The 22,396-nt window shown below is 43.4% G+C and overlaps 1 protein-coding gene across 2 annotated transcripts in view; it reads left to right on the top strand.

Annotated features, from left to right (window-relative positions):
• The window catches only part of LOC148519693 (acyl-coenzyme A synthetase ACSM3, mitochondrial-like), a 64,040-nt gene that overhangs the window by 10,293 nt on the left and 31,351 nt on the right, over positions 1–22,396 (top strand). Inside the window, exon 1 of one of the 2 annotated variants that reach the window (XM_088476154.1) lies at positions 3,262–3,324. The exons of the other annotated variant lie outside the window; for it this stretch is intronic. The gene's annotated coding sequence lies outside the window, so the exon portion shown is untranslated. Of the gene's footprint in view, positions 1–3,261; positions 3,325–22,396 lie in introns of those variants that run through there. 2 annotated transcript variants of the gene reach the window in all.

Raw genomic sequence — 22,396 nt, forward strand, 5'->3', positions numbered from 1 at the left:
CCACAACTGATGGGGATTACAGCAATGCATCCTGAGGAGCTGTAAGGGCAGTGGTGTGACCATCTGAAGCGTCCTAGGCAGCACTGCTGCATAGATTCTGGCTGCAGGATGCCATTCTAGGTACCCTGCTAGCCAGTTGAGGCTTACAGAAACAAGTTCTGAGGGCCAGACCAAATTATTCCGCAGGCCTTGAGGTTTTCCATCCCTGATTTAGACCTTTGGGAAAGCATCTCAAGAGAAAGAGGAAGAAACTGTCTTTGCTTTTGGGGGCACTCAATTGAAATATAACAAATAAAACATAACATTTGTTAAATATGCATTGGAAAATGATAATAACCACCGTTCATATTTCAGAGGCAAATCATTCGTAAAAAGACACATGTAAAAGAATCATAACATATACGAGAAAGCTGGTGAAATATAGTAAACTGATAATCCAATAATCACAATATAATAACCAGTTTGTTCAAAGAAGTATTGTACCACAACTCATACTTGCCAACTCTCCCGGGAGTCGCAGGAAGCTCACGGTTTTTCAGATAACCCCTCGCACCCACGGAAGATTAGGCAGATCTCTCGCATCCCGCTCACTTCCTAGTGAAGTGGGCAGGATGGGGAGATTTTCCATGAAATTCACGGGGCCATAAGGAGGGGGCGGGGCTTAATGATACAATCGCGTCATTTAGCCCTGCCTCCTCCTCACAAACCCGCAAATCGCAGGGATTTATTTAAAGGGGGCGAGGCCCAATGACAGGTGTAGCCTGGCCCCGCCCTTCAACGCTGAGAGCACCTGGTTTTCAAAACACAATCCAAATCACGTGTCTCCTGAATAAGCTTATCTTGTGCAACAGTAAACTGCACAAAGGGCCTGATTCATAGGCGCACGCTATTTACGTGCGCTCGCTCTGAATCAGGGCGTTCCTATTTTTTTTTTTATTCTGGCCTCCAGGCTGCTCGCACAGCTGTGGGTGAGCCTCCGTTTGTGCAGCCACCCCCCCTACCTGCCTACAAAACGGGGCGAGCTGTCGCCACCCCGTTTTGTTGCGAGCGCCGGAGCGAGTGAAGGTCTCACCTGCTCCGGGGCTTGCGCACGCCGCGAGTGCGCACTGGGCCACCATCGACCCGCTTATGAGCGCTATGCGCTCGTGGGCGGGTCTGAATCAGGCCCAAAGTCTGCGTATAATTTCTGCTACAGGTACCCAAACTAATTATAATATAGACTTTTTGTCTTTTTTTTATTTTATTATTTTTGTCTATATTATAATTAGCAGAGGATTAGGGTTAGGTACTTACCCCGACTATTACAATTAGGCACTAGGAGGGACTGTGAGGACTTCCCCCGATGGTTAGGGTTAGGCACCAAGGGGAGGGTTAGAGTTAAGGTGAAGATTAGGGTTGGGAAACTAAAAAAAAAATGTGTAGACTGTTTTTGTGTTGACCTTTTGTACCTGTTTATCTTCATCCATGTTGACATTTTGGGTGTCGACCTTTTGTCCCTGTCTACCTATTGACTGTCTACTATGTGGGGTCTATCTAGACATTGTCTATCTTTTTCATGTGTATATATATATATATATATATATATATATAAATATATATACATGTGACAAGAACACTGGAGTAGTGTTTGAGCGCAGGCATATTTGTCCCAGGGTTCTGACCTACATGTTTTTAAACCACAAGAAAATGTTTGTTGTTGTTTAAACAGCTTGCTGAGAGCTTTTGGGCTTTGGTAAAAGTTGGTTAAGGGTTCCTGGGGTTATGGATGGAGAGTGAGGGCGGGTTCCATCCATTAGGCTAATTTTGGGTATACAATATAAGATATATTTATTATTTATTACCAGTTATTTATATAGAGCACATATATTCTGTAGCGCTTTGCAGAGAATATTTGGCCATTCACATCAGTCCTTGCTCTAGTAAATTTATGTTCCTTGCTACATGTACAGGCACACACATACACAGTAGGGTTAATTTTTTGTTTGGAGATAATTAACCTACCAGTATATTTTTGGTGTGTGGGAGGAAACCAGAGCACCCAGAGGAAACCCACACAAACACAAGGAGAATATACAAACTCCTCACAGCTAGGGCTGTGGTGGGAATTGAACCCACGACCTCAGTGCTGTGTGGTAGTAATGCTAGCCATTACACCGTATGTGCTGCCCATATATCATACATATATTATTCCAACACGGATCAGAACGATATATTGGACACATCGTAAAGTGTGTACATTCAATCTCTTGTTCGCGACGGTTGTTCATTGCATTGTCTCATCTGTTGTTCTGCACAGATCGGACGCTACAATGAACTATAAAGTGCTGCATGTAACTTTAAGAAATTTAAATTAAAGACAATTCAGCTGCTGGAGCAGCTGAGAAAAATGTGCCCGGCACAGTGGCACCTTTGGGCAAAAAATGGCTGCCTGGGGCAGAGAGCAGGAGAGAAGGAGGGTGTGCTGTCAGAACTTAACTCTCAGGGCATGGATCGCAATTGCAACAGCGCATGCAGATCGATCAATGGTGTGTATACTGCAGTGCGTGAATTAGCATTGCGATCACTCAAGTAGAATGAATGCCATCGCTGTGAGCGTTTGGCGGTGGTGACGTGGGAGAGGTGGGAGAAACACAGGCGTACTTGTCTGTTTGAATGCCGTTGCATGGGCGTGCAGAAATTAGCCACTGAGCTGGCATATGCAGCTTGTGTACTCACTGCGTGCAACAAGTAGTTTCTGCGGCAGGTCAGACCAGCTGTAAATGTGCGTGAGGGGCCGATGTTACTCGATTTTCCCGATGTATACGCAGGACTGCAAGGTATCATGGATGTGAGATAGCGGTAATGGGCGTCTCTATGATGGCTGTGCAATGGCTTTGCAATTACATTCATTAGCATATTTTTGCAGCAGACCTCCAGGCATAATCGCAGCTGCGATCGCAATAGCGATTCGCAGTTAATCAGGCCCTTCGTGCTCAGACTCCTCAGGCTCAGACTCCTCCAGCACCAGCTATACCCCAGTGTTCTCCAGTGTCCCCCATGGATGATAGAGAAAGATACTTCCATACCATACTATTTATAGCAGAACAAACACATACTGCAAATGAATGCTAAGTTCCTTTAACTTTACATAAGAACAATAGTTAATATTAGTAGTTATGGCACCGCCTCTTGGCTCATGGCTTCTTCAGCTTCAACCTCCCCTCTCTGACTTCCGCACTTTGACATTCCAGGAATATTTTCATGCAGCACTTAGAGAAAAGTCAGAGGGCGGAAGTGGTTATCTGATGTCTATAGCTCCTGAAATTTTCATTCAGCAGCCATCCTGTGAGTATTGCTAACGTGTTTGCACTTACATGTAGGAATTGGACAGCTCTTATGTTGCTGTGTAAGCATGCACTAGGAAATCTGTCATCACTGAATATATTGTGAATAGGAGTTTAAACCTTATTTAGGAAGGAGCTGGTCACATGAGTTTACAATCAACATTTTTTTTGTTATTTGTATAGAAATTAATTAGTGAATGATTATATCACATACACTGGTGGCCAAAATTGCGGACACATTTTGAAATTTGAATGTTTATCAACTTCGAATGCTTATAAAAACTGTTTCACTTCACGCAGTGCAATGATTCATATATCAAATGAAAGAAAATGTAATGCTGAATTCAACACAATAAACAGAGGTCAAATATTTGCAGTACAAGGCAAGTTATGCCATGAAAACAACACTTAGGGTGAAAATCCCTGTGTACTTATGATGTTACTGTACTATCAGTATTTTGTTGGGTATCCTTTATTTTTCAAGACCGCAGCACAGCGACGTGATCCAGGATTGTGGTGTTAAGTGAAAATGGTCTTTCGTATGCTGCAATTGCGAGAGAAATTGGTAGGAATGTGACAACATCAGGAGTACGAAAGTTTTGTTTACGCTATCAGGAAACACAATCTATACAAAGCAAAGAAGGAAAAGGCCGGAAAAAGTGCACAACAGCTGTTGATGATAGGAGAATAAAACAAATTTGCATCAGGGACAGATGGATGTCATCTGTGGCCATTAGCAGTAAACTGAGTGCAACTGGTGTTTTTGTCAGTGCAAGAACGGAACGGAGAAGACTAACGGAGGTTGGCCTAAAGCTGCATACACACACAACGATTTTGTTACCAACGATTTTATTAACAATTTTTATGAACGATTTTCTGTCAGATTTTTTAATGTGTAATGAACGATTTTTATGAACTACAAACGATTTTTGCATATTCCCTTAATGAAAATCGTTGAGTTGACAAGTCTGACTGAACTACAAACTACAAACGACAAACTACAAACGTGAACGCGCATGAAGGATAATAGTTCATCGTTTGACTCAGAAAGTGAACGATTTTTGCAAACGATTATCGTTAAACGATATCGTTTAACGATAATCATTAAAAAAATCGTTGTGTGTGTATGCAGCTTAAAAGGTAGGATTGCCCGAAAAAAGCTATTGCTGAATAAAAAGCAGCAGCAGAAACGAATACAGTGGGCAAAAGAACACATTGCATGGACAGAAGGTCAGTGGAAACAAGTGATATGGAGTGACAGCTGTCTTGAAAAATAAAGGATACCCAACGAAATACTGATAGGACAGTAACATCATAAGTACACAGGGATTTCACCCTAATGGAGCGTACACACGGTCAGATTTGTCAGACTTGTCAGATTTGTCAGATGAACGACTGAACGATTAAACGATTTGAACGATTTGGACGATTTGAACAAAGTTTTGAACCATTTGAACGATTTGAACGATTGAACGATTTTTGACTGCATTACAATGAATGGAATCGTCCAAGTCTGACTGCAAACCCATCAGATGTCAGATATCGTTATCTGACAAACGGGAACGCGCATCGTTGATCGTCCATCGTTCAGGCATGTCAGATATGAACGATTTTCCTTCAGATATGAACGACTGAACGATTTTTAAATCGTTATCGTCCATATCTGAAGAAAAAATCTGATCGTGTGTATGCACCATAAGTGTTGATTTCACTGTATAACTTCCCTTGTAATGCAAATATTTGACCTCTGTTTATTGTGTTGAAGTCAGCATTACATTTCCTTTCATTGGATATATGAATCATTGCACTGCGTGAAGTGTAGCAGTTTTTATAAGCATTCGAAGTTGAAAAACATTCAAATTTCAAAAAGTGTCCGCAATTTTGGCCACCAGTGTAGTTCACTATAGTTTGTGAAATTCTGATAAATGTTACTTGCTGCACTGTGCCTGCAGCAAGACGCTTCTTCCTCAATTTACAGCAACAATATCCCAAAAATCTCCCTGTTGTTTCTGTTTGGCAGTGTCCAGTTCCAAAATCTTATTATTTTCTGTAAGACCTGGTTCCACTGTAATAAAGCTAAAATAAGTCTCTGAGCCGTATTCAATTAGAGCGGACCCGCCATACTTTTTCACCTCCCCAGACTTTCCACCTACTTCGCCTGTTTTGCAGGCGGAAAAGTATCGCGCGCGTGCCCGCTTTACTCCGTATTCAATTTGGAAGTACGCGAAAACGGGACCCGGCGAAAACTTGAACACGCGGAAAGTACAGTCAGATTTGGGGAAATAAGCCTGACACCCCCCAAATGATGCTCTGACATGGGGGTTAGCTATGGTACCTTCCGATTTGGCTTGCTGAAGGTATTTGGTGTTTTTAAATGAGCTCAGTAGCTGCTAAATAGCATTTTTTAATAAGTGGTGCAGAATAATATTCAGTATTTTTTGTTGAAAATAACACCCCAGCAAATTTGGGGTACTTGAAAATGTGGGCCAGCATATTTAAAAGTTGCTAATTTAAAGTTGAAAAAATTGTGATAAATCCACCTGCCGCAAGCACCTGCAATAAAAAAAAACACTTGAGGCATACTTGGGGACCCCCCTGTAGTCTAGTTTGCTAGTTTTTAACTTTGTACCCAAACATTTTTGTTTTTACCAGCCCAAATTCAAAGTCATTTTTTGGGCTGTTCTTAAGTGTTTTTTTTTTTTTTAATTGTCACGGTTTACCTTTGGGGGACTGTCTGAAGGCTGCACAGGGGTTCCCGCAACGTTGCACCCCAAAACCCCAATTCTGCACTTTTTTCCGTCTCCTATTCATAGGCGAAACATTTCCGCCTATTACATTGCATTGACTTTCCGAATACAGAGTAAAATCAAAACAGGCAAAAATGACGTAATTGGCGGAAACTGCTTTTCGCCTCAAATTGAATACGGCCCTCTGTGTACAAACCACAATATGACTAGCATTTAAAAAAAATTAAAATTATGTATATATACACACACACACACACACACACACACACACACACACACACACACACACACACACACACACACGCGACAACAGTATTTCTCCACACCTGTTAATTATTGAATTGATGTGTTTCAATCAGACCGGTGGCACAGGTGTATAAAATCAAGCACCTAGCCATGCAGTCTCCATTTGCAAACATTTGTTATACAAAATGGGCTGTTCTGAAGAGCTCAGTGACTTGTACTGGTACTGTGATAGGATGCCACCTTTACAATAACATGGTTCGTGAAATTTCATCCCTGCTGGATATTCCACGGGCAACTGTAAGTGATAATATTAGAAAGTGGAAGCGTTTAGGAACAACAGCAACTCAAAGACGAAGCAGAAGACCACATAAAATCACAGAGTGGGGTCAACGACTGCTAAGGCGCATGGTGCGTAAAAGTTGCCAACACTCTGCTAATCCCATAGCTGAAGAGCTCCAAACTTCCACTGGCATTAATGGAAGCACAAAAACTGCAGCTGGAGCTTAATGGAATGTGTTTCCATGGCCGAGCAGCTGCATGCAAGCCTCACATCACCAAGTCCAATGCTAAGAGTCGGATGGAGTAGTGTAAAGCACACAGACACTGGACTGTGGAGCAGTTGAAACGTGTTCTGTGGAGTGACAAATCACACTTCTCTGTTTGGCAGTCAGATGGGCGAGTCTGTGTTTGGCGGATGCCGGGAGAACGTTACCTGCCTAACTGCATTGTGCCAACTGTGAAGTTTGGTGGAGGAGGGATAATGGTATGGGGCTGTTTCTCAGGGTTTGGGCTAGGTCCCTTATCTCCAGTGAAGGGCAATATTAATGCTTCAGCATATCAAGACATTTTGGACAATGCTATGCTTGAAGCATAGCATTGTCCAAAATGTCTTGATATGCTGAAGCATTAATATTGAAACTTTGTGCCAACAGTTTGGGGAAGGCCCTTCTCTATTCCAACATGACTGTGCCTGAGTGCACAAAGCAAGGACTATAAAGACATGGTGTGAGGAGTTCGGTGTGGAAGAACTTGACTAGCCCGCACAGAGCCCTGACCTCAACCCCATCGAAATGTTCAAAAATTTGTGGAAAGCCTTCCAAGAAGAGTGGAAGCTGTTATAGGTGCAAAAGGGGACCAACTCCATATTAAAGTATAGGTATTAAAGTATAGGTATTTGAGTACAATGTCATTACAGTCCCTGTTGGTATAATGGTCAGGCGTCCGAATACTTTTGTCCATATAGTGTATATATATGAACCCATAGTTTACATACGCTCCAATTATTTAGTAGTCAGCCTGGACAGGAGGGGGACATGCCACATGACATTGGGCGGCATGTCGATCAGATGACTATTGCTCAGAGAGGGCCCCTGGTTCTCTTCTTTAGGCAGAGTGATAACCTTGGGATGGTGACCCGGATTTGTTGCCTTCCTTTTCTCTGGACCCATTAATGGTAGTGCCTTCTACAGCGGCAGTAGTTGTGCCACTGACCAAAGGGTCTCAGTTTTAAAAAACATGGATGGCCTCCCAAGCAGACATTAAGTTGCACACTTCAGAAGAGAACCTAGGTGTGCGGAAAGGAAGAAGAATCTGAAGAGTCACATTGGAGTCCAAACTCCTAAAATCATATTTACACCAATCAGGTTAGGCTGATTTCTGACTGATCTCTTGAACCAAGGATAAAATTAGTGCAAGTTCGCACATAGGGGCTGATTTTGAGTTGTGGCAGCTGCACCTGCATCTTTATGCTAATGCCGCAGCAAATTCTGATCATACAAGTACTCCACTTGAAGCAGCGCTAATCCGTCTCTCTGCACCATTGAAACTTGCACCAGCCTTATGGCAGGCGCAGTGTCTCCGTCTGAAGATGGCTTCTTGTTTGAGCGCTACTGACTCTTCGGATGCAGCCACTATCAGTGACATGCCTGTGACAGGCTAGCCACTCCCCTGTTACTTCCCAGGAACGCCCACTGAAATCCTCAGATCTTGCTTAAAAATATGTTTTGCATTTCTGCATTGGCCATTTGCGTTCTGCATTGTCACTGTGTCCACCTCTGAATCAAGCCCTTGTGATATTGGCTACTTGCACAAGTGGATGCATAGGGACGGTGCGGCCTTATAGATGCAACCAACTCTGAATTGCAACGCAATATGGCCAAATTGCCTGCCGCTCTGAATCAGGCCCTACATGAGTGACATAATGTTATTGCTCAGTTTAGTTTCATTTCTGGTTTATATTAAAATATATTATCTAGTTAGCAGCCCGTCAAAATGATGGGGCATTGTTGCTCCTGCGAAAAGTCCTGTTTAAGCTCTCAAACAGTGAACTTTTTGGTAATTTCTGCCCCCAGCTTAGGGGGCTGCAAATAGAAGCGTCAGCGCCGGTAGCTGTGCGCGCCCAAATGGAGCAACAATTGAATTACTCCGTTGGGCGCCACCTGGTTGCCACCGACATGCAACACACTTGAATACCCACCATAGATGTGAGGAGCAGCATTAGCCTTTTATATACTGTGTGTATATATATATATATATATATATATTGTGACACAGTTAGGTTAGGGGGTCCCTCTCCTGGGTAGAGGACTCCTTCCTTACACACACACACAGCAGCAGGGAAGCAGCACACCAGTCTGGATGCAAGTACAAGCTGGTCGGCGCCAGTCTTTATTGTACAATGACAGAAATATAAAGAAAACATAAATATAAATCCTAGCCCTGTCGGGGCACTAACTTCACAGGTAGTTCCCTCACTACCAGAACCTGGCAGAGCCTAATGCCCTCGCCAGCAACAAAGCACAGCACAGTACTCACAAATAGGTTTTTCAAGTGTCTCTGAGCAAACTCCCTGCCTGCTCTCCCAGGTGAGACAATCAGCCCTAAACACACTAAGCTTATATTGGCCACTCTCAGGTGGAAAACTAACAAGCCCGTTACCAGGCTGCGAGAACCAAAACCTGGAGTGGCCGTGGGTGGAGCCCTCCCTCTCCTCTCACCCACAACCCCCAGGTCCCAAACCGGCTTTTCAAAAAGCCGAAACTCAAGCCTGCTACACTGCAGACTTTCTCCTGGGGGTTTTTAAACACAAAAGACAGGAATCTGGGACAAATGTACCTGCCACAGACCACTTTACCAGTGATCCTATCACATATCCCCCCCCTTTGTTTCGACCTGTGGGGTGGAACAACTGAAGCCCCCAAACAATGAACGCGTGACAACGCGTCAGCATTGGCCAGCTGGCTTCCTGGCCTGTGTTCCACTGAAAATTTAAAAGTTTGTAACGCCAAGAACCATCTTGTAATTCTCGCATTACTGTCCTTATTTTCAGACATCCACTTCAGAGGGGCATGGTCAGTGATCAATTTGAACTTTCTTCTGACCAAGTAGTACCTGAGAGCCTCTAACGCCCACTTTATGGCCAACGCCTCCTTCTCCACTGTGGCATAGTTTCTCTCATGTACATTCAACTTTCTGCTAAGATAGAAAATAGGGTGTTCCTCACCCTCCTTGTTCTGGGACAGGACCGCTCCTATACCTACTTCTGATGCATTGGTTTGTACTATGAATTCCCTTTCAAAATTAGGAGTCATCAGGACTGGTTGGGAACACAATGCTACTTTCAACTCCTGAAAAGCTTTCTCTGCCTCAGGACGACATTCTACCATGACTTTTTGTTTGCCTTTGCTCAGGTCAGTCAGTGGGACTGCCATGGTGGCAAAGTTGGGTATAAACCTCCTGTAGTACCCCGTAATTCCCAAGAAGGCTCTCACCTGCTTCTTATTCAGAGGCCGTGGCCAGTTTTGTATGGCATCAACTTTATTGAGCTGAGGCTTTATCACGCCTCTGCGAATGGTGTATCCCAGATATTTTACTTCCTCCATGCCTAGACAACACCTTTTTGGGTTGGCTGTCAAACCTGCCTTATAGGTGGAGTCCAACACTGCTTGTACCCTGGGTAAGTGAGACTGCCAATCAGGACTATGAACGACCACGTCATCCAGATAAGCAGCCGCATACCGTCTATGGGTCCTTAGAATCCTGTCCATCATTCTTTGGAAGGTAGCAGGTGCCCCATGTAGCCCGAAGGGCAACATCTTGTACTGAAACAAGCCCTCTGGCGCTGAAAAAGCTGTCTTTTGTTTGGCGCTCTCGGTTAACGGTACTTGCCAATACCCTTTGGTTAGGTCAAGAGTGGTTAAATACCTTGCAGTCCCTAGTCTCTCAATCAGTTCATCCACTCTTGGCATCGGGTAGGCATCGAATTTTGAAACACTGTTCAACTTTCGGAAGTCATTGCAGAAACGCACACTCCCGTCGGGCTTTGGAATCAACACAATGGGACTTGACCATTCACTATGTGATTCTACAATAACCCCTAACTCTAGCATATTTTTAATTTCTTTTGACCGATTCTCTTTGTGCTTCTGGTAACCTATAGGGCTTTAGATTAACTTTAACCCCTGGGTCAGTGATGATGTCATGTTTAATGACCGAGGTTTTCCCAGGTACGTCAGAGAACAGCACCCTATTTCTAATCAGAAACTCCTTGACCTCTTGTTGTTGAATTGCCGACAGGGTTTTTGCCACTGTCACTTCGGGAACTAAGGGCCCTGGACTTACTGGAGGGTCTCGGATGGCCGACAGTACCGTTCTATCTTTCCAGGACTTTAACAGATTTATATGGTATATCTGTTCCGGCTTTCTTTTCCCCGGCTGGTAAACTTTGTAATTGACCTGCCCCACTCTTTCTAAGATTTCAAAGGGCCCTTGCCATTTAGCCAAAAGTTTATTTTCCACAGTGGGAACCAATACTAACACTGTGTCCCCAGGAGCAAAGCTGCATAACCGAGCATTGCGGTTGTATACCCTCTGCTGTGCCTGTTGAGCCTGTTCCAGGTGCTCTCTCACTATCGGCACTACCGCAGCAATTCTCTCCTGCATTTGAGAAACATACTCAATCACCGTTTTGTAAGGACTAGACTGCCCCTCCCATGTCTCTTTGGCAATGTCTAGTAACCCCCTTGGGTGTCTCCCATACAACAAGTCGAAGGGTGAAAACCCAGTGGAGGACTGGGGAACTTCTCTTATGGCCAACAATAAATACGGCAATAAGTAGTCCCAATCCCTACCATCCTTGTCGACCACTTTCCTAAGCATGTGTTTTAACGTCTTGTTAAACCTCTCGACCAGCCCATCGGTTTGGGGGTGATAAACCTAAGTTCTTAACTGTTCGATTTTGAACAGGCGGCATAACTCTTTCATGACTTTGGACATAAACGGTGTACCCTGGTCAGTTAGTATCTCCTTAGGTATACCCAGCCTGCTAAAGACATGAACTAGCTCTCTGGCAATGGTCTTGGTTGACGTATTGCGCAACGGGATCGCTTCTGGGTACCTGGTAGCGTAATCCATTATGACCAGAATATACTGGTGTCCCCTGGCAGACTTCATTAAGGGTCCAACCAAATCCATCGCTATTCTTTCAAACGGCACCTCTATGATAGGCAATGGAACTAGTGGACCCTTAAAATGTGGCCTGGGAGCATGATACTGACACTCAGGGCAGGATGCGCAAAAGTCAGATACCTCTTTATGAAGCCCGGGCCAGAAAAACCTCTGCATTATTCGCTCAGTGGTTTTCTCTACCCCTAGATGGCCTGCCGTTATATGACCATGGGCCAGATCCAACACTGTTCTTCTGTAGGCTTTGGGAACTATTAGTTGTTCCACAACATCTTCCCCCTTCTTAGTTACCTGATATAACAAATCCTGACACATTGCCATGTGGGGATAGGACAAAGGACTATCAGGGTCTACGGGTTTACCATCAACTACTTTTACATTCTCCCTGGCTTTTAACAAAGTAGGGTCATTCAACTGCTCCACGGCAAAGACCTCTCTTCTGACCTCTAAATCAGGCAGACGATCAACTGGCCCAACAACACTTCCCACCTCAATGGGAGGCACATCAGTTAGCGGGCCACCGTCACGTTCCGCATTCTCTAGTTCGCCAACCATAGTAGAAAAAGGGAATAACTCTGACTCAGAAGAAACTCCCTCCTCCACTACATCGACAACCTTCTCAAATGGATCGGGGTTGTTCACCTCTGGAACAAAACGGCTTTCCCACAACTTCCAGAAGTGAGCAAAGTCTCTCCCCAATATTGCATCGTACACCAGACCATGCACCAAACCCACAGAAACTATAGCAGAGCCACATGGTGTCTCGATGTTCACCTCGGCTGTAACATAATATCGAGTATCCCCATGTATGCAGGTCACACCAACAGTTTTCCCTGTATGCCTCAAGGGGTTCACCAGCTCAGCTTTTATAAGTGTCACCAAGCTACCAGAGTCTAACAGTGCCTCTACTCGGTTGCCATCTACAGTGAGTACACACATGTGCTTATCAGTCTCAGCCTGCCGGTCAGCCGTACAGGCTATCTGTGCAAAGAAAGACCCCCTGCGGTAGACATGAGCAGTATCACATTGCATAGGTTCAGTTGTAAGTGCACAATTAGCGGCAATATGGCCGAAGCCACCACATCGGAAACACTGAGTCATATTAATGTCTAGTCGTTTACGGGGCAAGAACCTTCCCGGCCTGGCAGGCCTGTCTCCAGGTTCTACACCCTCAGTCTTAGGTACATTCCACCGCCCAGCACCCTTCTCCCCTGGAACAGTCTTACCAGTGTCTCTGGGAGTTCGCCGGTGCGCCATCGGGGCTCGGTGGGGCATACTCATCAGCTTCTCAGCTGCCACGTACCTCTCCACCAGCTTGACCAACTGGTCCGCGGACTTAGGGTCTGCATGGCTCACCCACTTGCGCAGAGTCACAGGTAATGATCGCAGGTACCGGTCCATCACGACCCTTTCCACGATCTGTGGTCCCATCAGCGTCTCGGGCTGTAGCCATTTTGAGGACAGATGGACGAGGTCATGCATCTGTGAACGTGGAGGCTTGTCCCTATAGAACTCCCAGCGGTGGACCCGTTGGGCACGAACAAAGTTGGTGACTCCCAAGCGAGTTAGGATCTCCTGTTTTAGTTTTTTATAGTCCTTGGCATTAGCCAGGCATAAGTCGAAATATGCTTTTTGTGGCTCCCCAGACAAAAAAGGTGCCACCAGACTTGCCCACTGCTCCTTGGGCCAACTCTCCCTTTCGGCCGTTCTTTCAAATGCGGCGAGATAGGCCTCCACATCATCACCCAAAGTCATCTTTTGGAGGAAGTGACTGGCTCGTACGGAGTGAGTGGTGGTGGGAGGACCAGTATTAACATCTCTGGGCCGGGCGACCAGGTGCTGTACCACCTCTCTTATGGCCTGGCTGTTTTCCACTAAGGCCTGGTGGGTTTCCTCGATGGCGACCTGTTGTTGCCTCTGGGCTGTCTCCAAGGCCAACAGTTGCACCCTGGTGGATTCCTGCTGAGCCCAGGTAGATTCCTGCTGAAGTTTGTTCGTCTCCTGCTGAGCTCTGGTAGATTCCTGCTGAGCTGCTGTAGCTTGGAGCAAGGCCTTAATCATTTCCTCCATTTTGTCCTGGGGTGTAGATTGGAAGCTGAACCTTGCCTCTCTGAGCATTGGCTGATGCCTCCTCTATGGGACTCCAAGGACACAGTGTTATTTCCACTCTCACAAATTGGGCGTCTGTCCCTTTAATTTTTAAATGGAAAGTTTTCCTCTTGCTGCAAGTTCAGTGTATGTGGTTGCCCGCATTCTCCACCATATTGTGACACAGTTAGGTTAGGGGGTCCCTCTCCTGGGTAGAGGACTCCTTCCTTACACACACACACAGCAGCAGGGAAGCAGCACACCAGTCTGGATGCAAGTACAAGCTGGTCTGCGCCAGTCTTTATTGTACAATGACAGAAATATAAAGAAAACATAAATATAAATCCTAGCCCTGTCGGGGCACTAACTTCACAGGTAGTTCCCTCACTACCAGAACCTGGCAGGGCCTAATGCCCTCGCCAGCAACAAAGCACAGCACAGTACTCACAAATAGGTTTTTCAAGTGTCTCTGAGCAAACTCCCTGCCTGCTCTCCCAGGTGAGACAATCAGCCCTAAACACACTAGACTTATATTGGCCTCTCTCAGGTGGAAAACTAACAAGCCCGTTACCAGGCTGCGAGAACCAAAACCTGGAGTGGCCGTGGATGGAGCCCTCCCTCTCCTCTCACCCACAACCCCCAGGTCCCAAACCGGCTTTTCAAAAAGCCGAAACTCAAGCCTGCTACACTGCAGACTTTCTCCTGGGGGTTTAAAACACAAAAGACAGGAATCTGGGACAAATGTACCTGCCACAGACCTCTTTACCAGTGATCCTATCACAATATATATATATATATATATATATATATATATATATATATATAGAGATGGGGAACTTTGTGCGTGTGTGATGATTTTTATTAAAGGTATAAAATGTGTCCCATTTCATAAAAGATGATGCCCAAAGCCAGCTATGAGCTTGTGCACGATTTAAATCCTGTTTTGGGGCGGAAATGGACATTTGCCCCTCTGCACAGAAAGAAATGCCCCTAAAAATGCTGGTATCACACTCCTTTCTCTTTTCAATGATCTTGCTCAACAAAATGATTTTTTAAGCACAGCCCACAAAAGTAGGTGCATCAGTGTGCCCGTTTCATACATAGCAGGGTACCCCTCACTCCACCCAACTGCGCCCCATGGCCTGCACAAGTTTCTTCTACTCCATAAATGCTTTCATATTGCCCTAACCCTGCACTTTAGCAAAAGTCTGCACACACTTATGTTTCTGCCATTTTATGCTATGTAAATGACCTCTGCAATTAGTAAATAATAATAATTAAAGTACTGTCCATTATTATTATTACATTTTATTTATAGAGCACCACAAGAGATCCGCAGTGCCGTACATACAGTAAAGGGTACACAGAACATTACATTACAATACAATAACCAACTTATAAACCGAGCACAAGTATCAATTAGCAACACAATTCTCCATACACAATACAGCTGGGAAGGTGAAGGCTGTCATAGAAGTGCTAGAGAAGAGGGCTGTGAGACAGTGGGGAGGAGGACCCTGCTCCTAGGAGCTTACAAGTGTAAGTGGGGATGGTAAGCAAGTATACAATAAGTACTGTCCATTATAAATGACAAGTGTAAACGGGCATTGTAAACAAGTATACAATAAGTACAATCAATTATAAATGATAAGTGTAAATGGGCATAGTAAGCAAGTATACAATAAGTACTGTCCATTATAAATGACAAGTGTAAATGGGCATAGTAAGGAAGTATACAATAAGTACAGTCAATTATAAATGATAAGTATAAACGGGCATAGTAAGCAAGTATACAATAAGTACTGTCCATTTTAAATGACAAGTGTAAACGGGCATGGTAAACAAGTATACAATAAGTACAGTCAATTATAAATGATAAGTGTAAATGGGCATAGTAAGGAAGTATACAATAAGTACTGTCCATTATAAATGACAAGTGTAAATGGGCATAGTAAGGAAGTATACAATAAGTACAGTCCATTATAAATGACAAGTGTAAACGGGCATGGTAAACAAGTATACAATAAGTACAGTCAATTATAAATGATAAGTGTAAATGGGCATAGTAAGCAAGTATACAATAAGTACTGTCCATTATAAATGACAAGTGTAAACGGGCATAGTAAGGAAGTATACAATAAGTACAGTCAATTATAAATGATAAGTGTAAATGGGCATAGTAAGCAAGTATACAATAAGTACTGTCCATTATAAATGACAAGTGTAAATGGGCATAGTAAGGAAGTATACAATAAGTACAGTCAATTATAAATGATAAGTGTAAACGGGCATTGTAAACAAGTATACAATAAGTACAGTCCATTATAAATGACAAGTGTAAACGGGCATGGTAAACAAGTATACAATAAGTACAGTCAATTATAAATGATAAGTGTAAATGGGCATAGTAAGCAAGTATACAATAAGTACTGTCCATTATAAATGACAAGTGTAAACGGGCATAGTAAGGAAGTATACAATAAGTACAGTCAATTATAAATGATAAGTGCAAATGGGCATAGTAAGGAAGTATACAATAAGTACAGTCAATTATAAATGATAAGTGTAAATGGGCATAGTAAGCAAGTATACAATAAGTACTGTCCATTTTAAATGACAAGTGTAAACGGGCATGGTAAACAAGTATACAATAAGTACAGTCAATTATAAAAGATAAGTGTAAATGGGCATAGTAAGGAAGTATACAATAAGTACTGTCCATTATAAATGACAAGTGTAAATGGGCATAGTAAGGAAGTATACAATAAGTACAGTCCATTATAAATGACAAGTGTAAATGGGCATAGTAAGGAAGTATACAATAAGTACAGTCCATTATAAATGACAAGTGTAAACGGGCATGGTAAACAAGTATACAATAAGTACCGTCAATTATAAATGATAAGTGTAAATGGGCATAGTAAGCAAGTATACAATAAGTACTGTCCATTATAAATGACAAGTGTAAACGGGCATAGTAAAAAGGTATACAATAAGTACAGTCAATTATAAATGATAAGTGTAAATGGGCATAGTAAGGAAGTATACAATAAGTACTGTCCATTATAAATGACAAGTGTAAATGGGCATAGTAAGGAAGTATACAATAAGTACAGTCCATTATAAATGACAAGTGTAAACGGGCATGGTAAACAAGTATACAATAAGTACAGTCAATTATAAATGATAAGTGTAAATGGGCATAGTAAGGAAGTATACAATAAGTACAGTCAATTATAAATGATAAGTGTAAACGGGCATAGTAAGCAAGTATACAATAAGTACTGTCCATTATAAATGACAAGTGTAAACGGGCATGGTAAACAAGTATACAATAAGTACTATCCATTATAAATGAAAAGTGTAAATGGGCATAGTAAGGAAGTATACAATAAGTACAGTCCATTATAAATGACAAGTGTAAACGGGCATGGTAAACAAGTATACAATAAGTACAATCAATTATAAATGATAAGTGTAAATGGGCATAGTAAGCAAGTATACAATAAGTACTGTCCATTATAAATGACAAGTGTAAATGGGCATAGTAAGGAAGTATACAATAAGTACTGTCCATTATAAATGATAAGTGTAAATGGGCATAGTAAGCAAGTATACAATAAGTACTGTCCATTATAAATTACAAGTGTAAACGGGCATAGTAAAAAGGTATACAATAAGTACAGTCAATTATAAATGATAAGGGTAAATGGGCATAGTAAGGAAGTATACAATAAGTACTGTCCATTATAAATGACAAGTGTAAATGGGCATAGTAAGGAAGTATACAATAAGTACTGTCCATTATAAATGACAAGTGTAAATGGGCATAGTAAGGAAGTATACAATAAGTACTGTCCATTATAAATGACAAGTGTAAATGGGCATAGTAAGGAAGTATACAATAAGTACTGTCCATTATAAATGATAAGTGTAAATGGGCATAGTAAGCAAGTATACAATAAGTACTGTCCATTATAAATTACAAGTGTAAACGGGCATAGTAAAAAGGTATACAATAAGTACAGTCAATTATAAATGATAAGGGTAAATGGGCATAGTAAGGAAGTATACAATAAGTACTGTCCATTATAAATGACAAGTGTAAACGGGCATGGTAAACAAGTATACAATAAGTAGTCAATTATAAATGATAAGTGTAAATGGGCATAGTAAGCAAGTATACAATAAGTACTGTCCATTATAAATGACAAGTGTAAATGGGCATAGTAAGGAAGTATACAATAAGTACTGTCCATTATAAATGACAAGTGTAAATGGGCATAGTAAGGAAGTATACAATAAGTACTGTCCATTATAAATGACAAGTGTAAATGGGCATAGTAAGGAAGTATACAATAAGTACAGTCCATTATAAATGACAAGTGTAAACGGGCATGGTAAACAAGTATACAATAAGTACAGTCAATTATAAATGATAAGTGTAAATGGGCATAGTAAGCAAGTATACAATAAGTACTGTACTTTATAAATGACAAGTGTAAACGGGCATAGTAAGGAAGTATACAATAAGTACAGTCAATTATAAATGATAAGTGTAAATGGGCATAGTAAGGAAGTATACAATAAGTACTGTCCATTATAAATGACAAGTGTAAATGGGCATAGTAAGGAAGTATACAATAAGTACTGTATATACATTATTTACTTCAAATTGGGGAAAAAAATGTGGAAAAACCTGAAAAGTGTCAGGAGAAGGTGTTTAGGGCATATAGGGTAGTTCCTCTGTATCTACACACATACATATGTAATTCCATTTATGCTGCATATAACATAATGATGTGTAAGCCAAACAACTTTATTCTTCACTCTGTTCAGATGCCCATAGATGATTTTACTAAGACATGTGATGTGCACTTCTGGTGCTGGCCAAGTACAGAACTAACACTAAATCACTGAATGCTCCTCTGATCCAGGAGAACATGGGTCTGAGTCAGATGATTTTTATAACACTGAGATGCCCACGTACAGCGCCTTGCAGCATTACATTTCCATATTGCGTCACTTTGGCCTATCAGTTGCCGTGGCCCTGATAGGAGAACGACATGATCTGCTTTATACATCTAAAAAAATTACTTTTGTAGTAAACCAAGCTCGTAAAACCCCCCCATAAAAAGTACAAGTACCATGTAAGCCAACCTAAAATCAAGCTCATAAAAAACTACATCCAGTGCTTTTGTCTCAGAGGTTTCACATTCTTATGCTTATTGTGAACATGTTGACATTATGACAATGTTGACATGTTACAACTCAACATCGTACATGTCAACATGTACTCTGGGCTTGATTCAGTAAGGATCGCTATTGCAATAGCGATTACGCACGCAGTCTCACTGCGAAGATATGCTAATGATTGCAATCGCAATGCCATGCGCAGCCTAACATAAGGACCCCCAACTGACCTTACACACATCTGTAATAACTAGCAAGTCTGCAAAACCATTGGTAACATCGAGTACCATCGCAGCCTCACGCACACTTGCACAAGGCCTGACCATACTCAGGAATTGCTTACCTCGTCGCACGCAGTGAAAGCCCAAGCTGCGTATGGCATTGCAATGGCTAATTGATGCACACCCTTGAACGGCGTTCAAACGCACTGACATGCCTGCATTAATTCGACCCTCCCCATCACTACCCCCAAATGGTGCTTCCTGCCTATCACTCTGCGATGGGTCTGCGTAGTCACTGCAATCGCAGTCCCGTTCACAGTGGAGTCTTCGCGCACGTGCAGTGCGATGTATGCGTAGAACGTAGCAATCAGCCGTTTGCATGCGCAATCGCAATTGGTAATGAATCATGCTCTCTGTCAACATGCATGTCGACACTGTAAACACAGACATACCGTATGTATCCTTCTAAATTTTCCTCAGTTGTTGTGTGACATACATGTCAGATTCCCGTTGTTTATTAATATGATATTGTTCTGCTTTATGTACACTGTAGACTCATGTCTCACTCTTCCCTTTCCTCGTTAACCCCTTTGATATTGGCACCTTTGATCCTTCACTCCCCGCAGTGGCGTAACTAGGGCAGGGCGAGCAGGGTGCATGCCCTGGGCGCCGTGGGACCGGCGGCGCCCCGGTCCGGCCCGCCCTAGTTAGCCACCAGTGTAGCGCCGACCGCAGTGAGTGCGGTCAGCGCTACACATTTACACAGGACCAGCGCTAGGCTTCCGGCGCCGGTCCTGTGCTGCACACCTGAGCCCGTTCCCTCCCCCTGAGCGCTTGCCCAATAGCGCCAGGAGGCGGGCTCAGGCTGTGCATAACACACGCATCGCTGCCAGCACTGGTGGCGATGCATGTGTTAAACAGTAGCCAATGAGAGTCAGATAGACTCTCATTGACTGCTGCAGCACCCACTGCAAGAGCCGGACTTCCGTCCGGCTCCTGCAGTGGGTAATGGGACAGACGTCATGACATCATGACGTCTCTCCCATTATGCTGAGCGCACCAGCCCGGGAGGACTGGCGGGCGGCGGCAGGAGCGGTGTCGCGGTCCGGAGCAGCAGCGTGGATTCAGGTATGTTTTTATATATATATTTTTTTAAAAACCTGTCAGCACTACTGGGGGCACAACGGGGGAGGGGGGTGGCTACTACTGAGGGGTCCTCTACTGGGGTGGGGGCACAATGGGGGGGTGGCTACTACTGGGGGCACCATTATTGGGAGGACCTCTCCTGGGGGCACCATTATTGGGAGGACCTCTACTGGGGGGGGGCTATTACAGGGGACACTTAATCGGGAGGGGGAACCTCAAATGGGGACCACTACTTGGGGGGAGAACTACTACTGGGGGCATTATAAAAGGGGCCTACTACTAGGGGCACTGCACTGGGGGGACCACAACTGGGGGCAATAACAGGAAGGACCACTACAGGGACCACTGGATAGGGGGGGGCATTACTGGGGGCCTGCATCAGGGGGACCACTACTGGGGGCACTGCATGGGAGGGGGGGAGGACTACTGCTGGGGGCACCATATAAGGGGCTTACTGCTAGGGGCACTGCGGGGACCACTACAGGGGGCACTAGATAGGGGGGATCACTACTGGGTGCCTGCATAAGGGGGACCACTACTGGGATAACTGCATGGAGGGGGGGACTACTGCTGGGGGCACTATATAAAGGGCACTGCATAGGGGGGGACTACTACTGGGGGCACTATATAAAGGGCACTGCATAAGGGGATACCACTACTGGGTGCACTGCATTGTCGGGACTGCTACTGGGGGCACTGCATAAGGGGGAACACTACATAGGGCACTGCATTTGGGGGGACCACTACTGGGGGCACTGAGTAAGGGGAACTAATTGGGGGCTGTATAAGGGGGACCACTACTGGGGATACTGTATAAGGGGCACTACTATGGGCCTGCATAAGAGGGACCACAACTGCTTACTGGGGGTACTGTATAAGGGGTATTACTGGTTAAGGTGCATATGGATAGGAGTGTTCAGCGTGAAAATAAAGGGGTGTGTCATGTTGACACGCCCCATTTTTAAGTGACCACACCCATTTTTTTTCCGCGCGCACATATCGGGATGTTGAGGGGGGGCTCCCTTTTCAAATTTGCCCTGGGCTCCAAATACCCTAGTTACGCCACTGACTCCCCCTCCCCTTATATTCTTCCATACCACCTGTCTTTATGTATACACATTTCTTACTGCTGTTTTACTTTTAAATATTTGTTTTGACATTGTTGCAAAAAACCCAATAAATTATTGTTTATAAAATACCATATAGGCAAAAGAAATAACAATTTTGCTATAAAAAATAAAGACATGACTACATTTGGCTGACTAAAAAAACTGATGTGCATAAGAAAAAAGAAATCTTTATTTCATATTTGATTAGTTCTGATATGTTCCTCCTGTATCTGTTACTCATGTATGTGTGTATATAAATAAGAATATAAAGCAAATTTCTATTTAGGTTTATTTGCCATGTGTCACTTTATTATTCCTTTGTTTATTGCAAGCTGGTTTAGCCTTTAACATGCTTGCTGCTTTAAAAATACGGGCATACTTGCATGTATTCCCGCTGCAGCAACGTCTCGCGCTCTGTTACATTTAGCCCCATATAGTAAAAATGAAGCTTTAAGTTATTAGCTGGTGCATTATAAATCTTGCTCCATGATCCATTTTATGCATTTTCATGTTAATGTGTTCAGTGCTTTGCAGCTATTGGGGGAAATGTAGTAGAGTGCGACTTTTAAAAGGGTGCAAGTTTGGAGAAGGCAAGAAGCTGAGACACACCTGTGGGGCAAACGATTTTGGGTGTACACACTGATAGATATCTATAATAGATATTTCAGTGAAGTCAGCTCTTAACATGCAAATCATGTTGAAATCGTCCAAGTTGTCCTGCATGTACGGGCGACCATAGATATCGTTATCGTCCATTCGGAAACACGCATCATTAGTCGTTCGCTGCATAAAAATGAACGATATGAACGATTTTTCGTTAATCGTTATCATTCATTAGAATCGTACCGTGTGTACGCACC

This window comes from Taudactylus pleione, unplaced genomic scaffold (assembly GCF_031769625.1).
Source record: "Taudactylus pleione unplaced genomic scaffold, aTauple2 ptg000184l, whole genome shotgun sequence".
Lineage (NCBI taxonomy): Eukaryota > Metazoa > Chordata > Amphibia > Anura > Myobatrachidae > Taudactylus > Taudactylus pleione.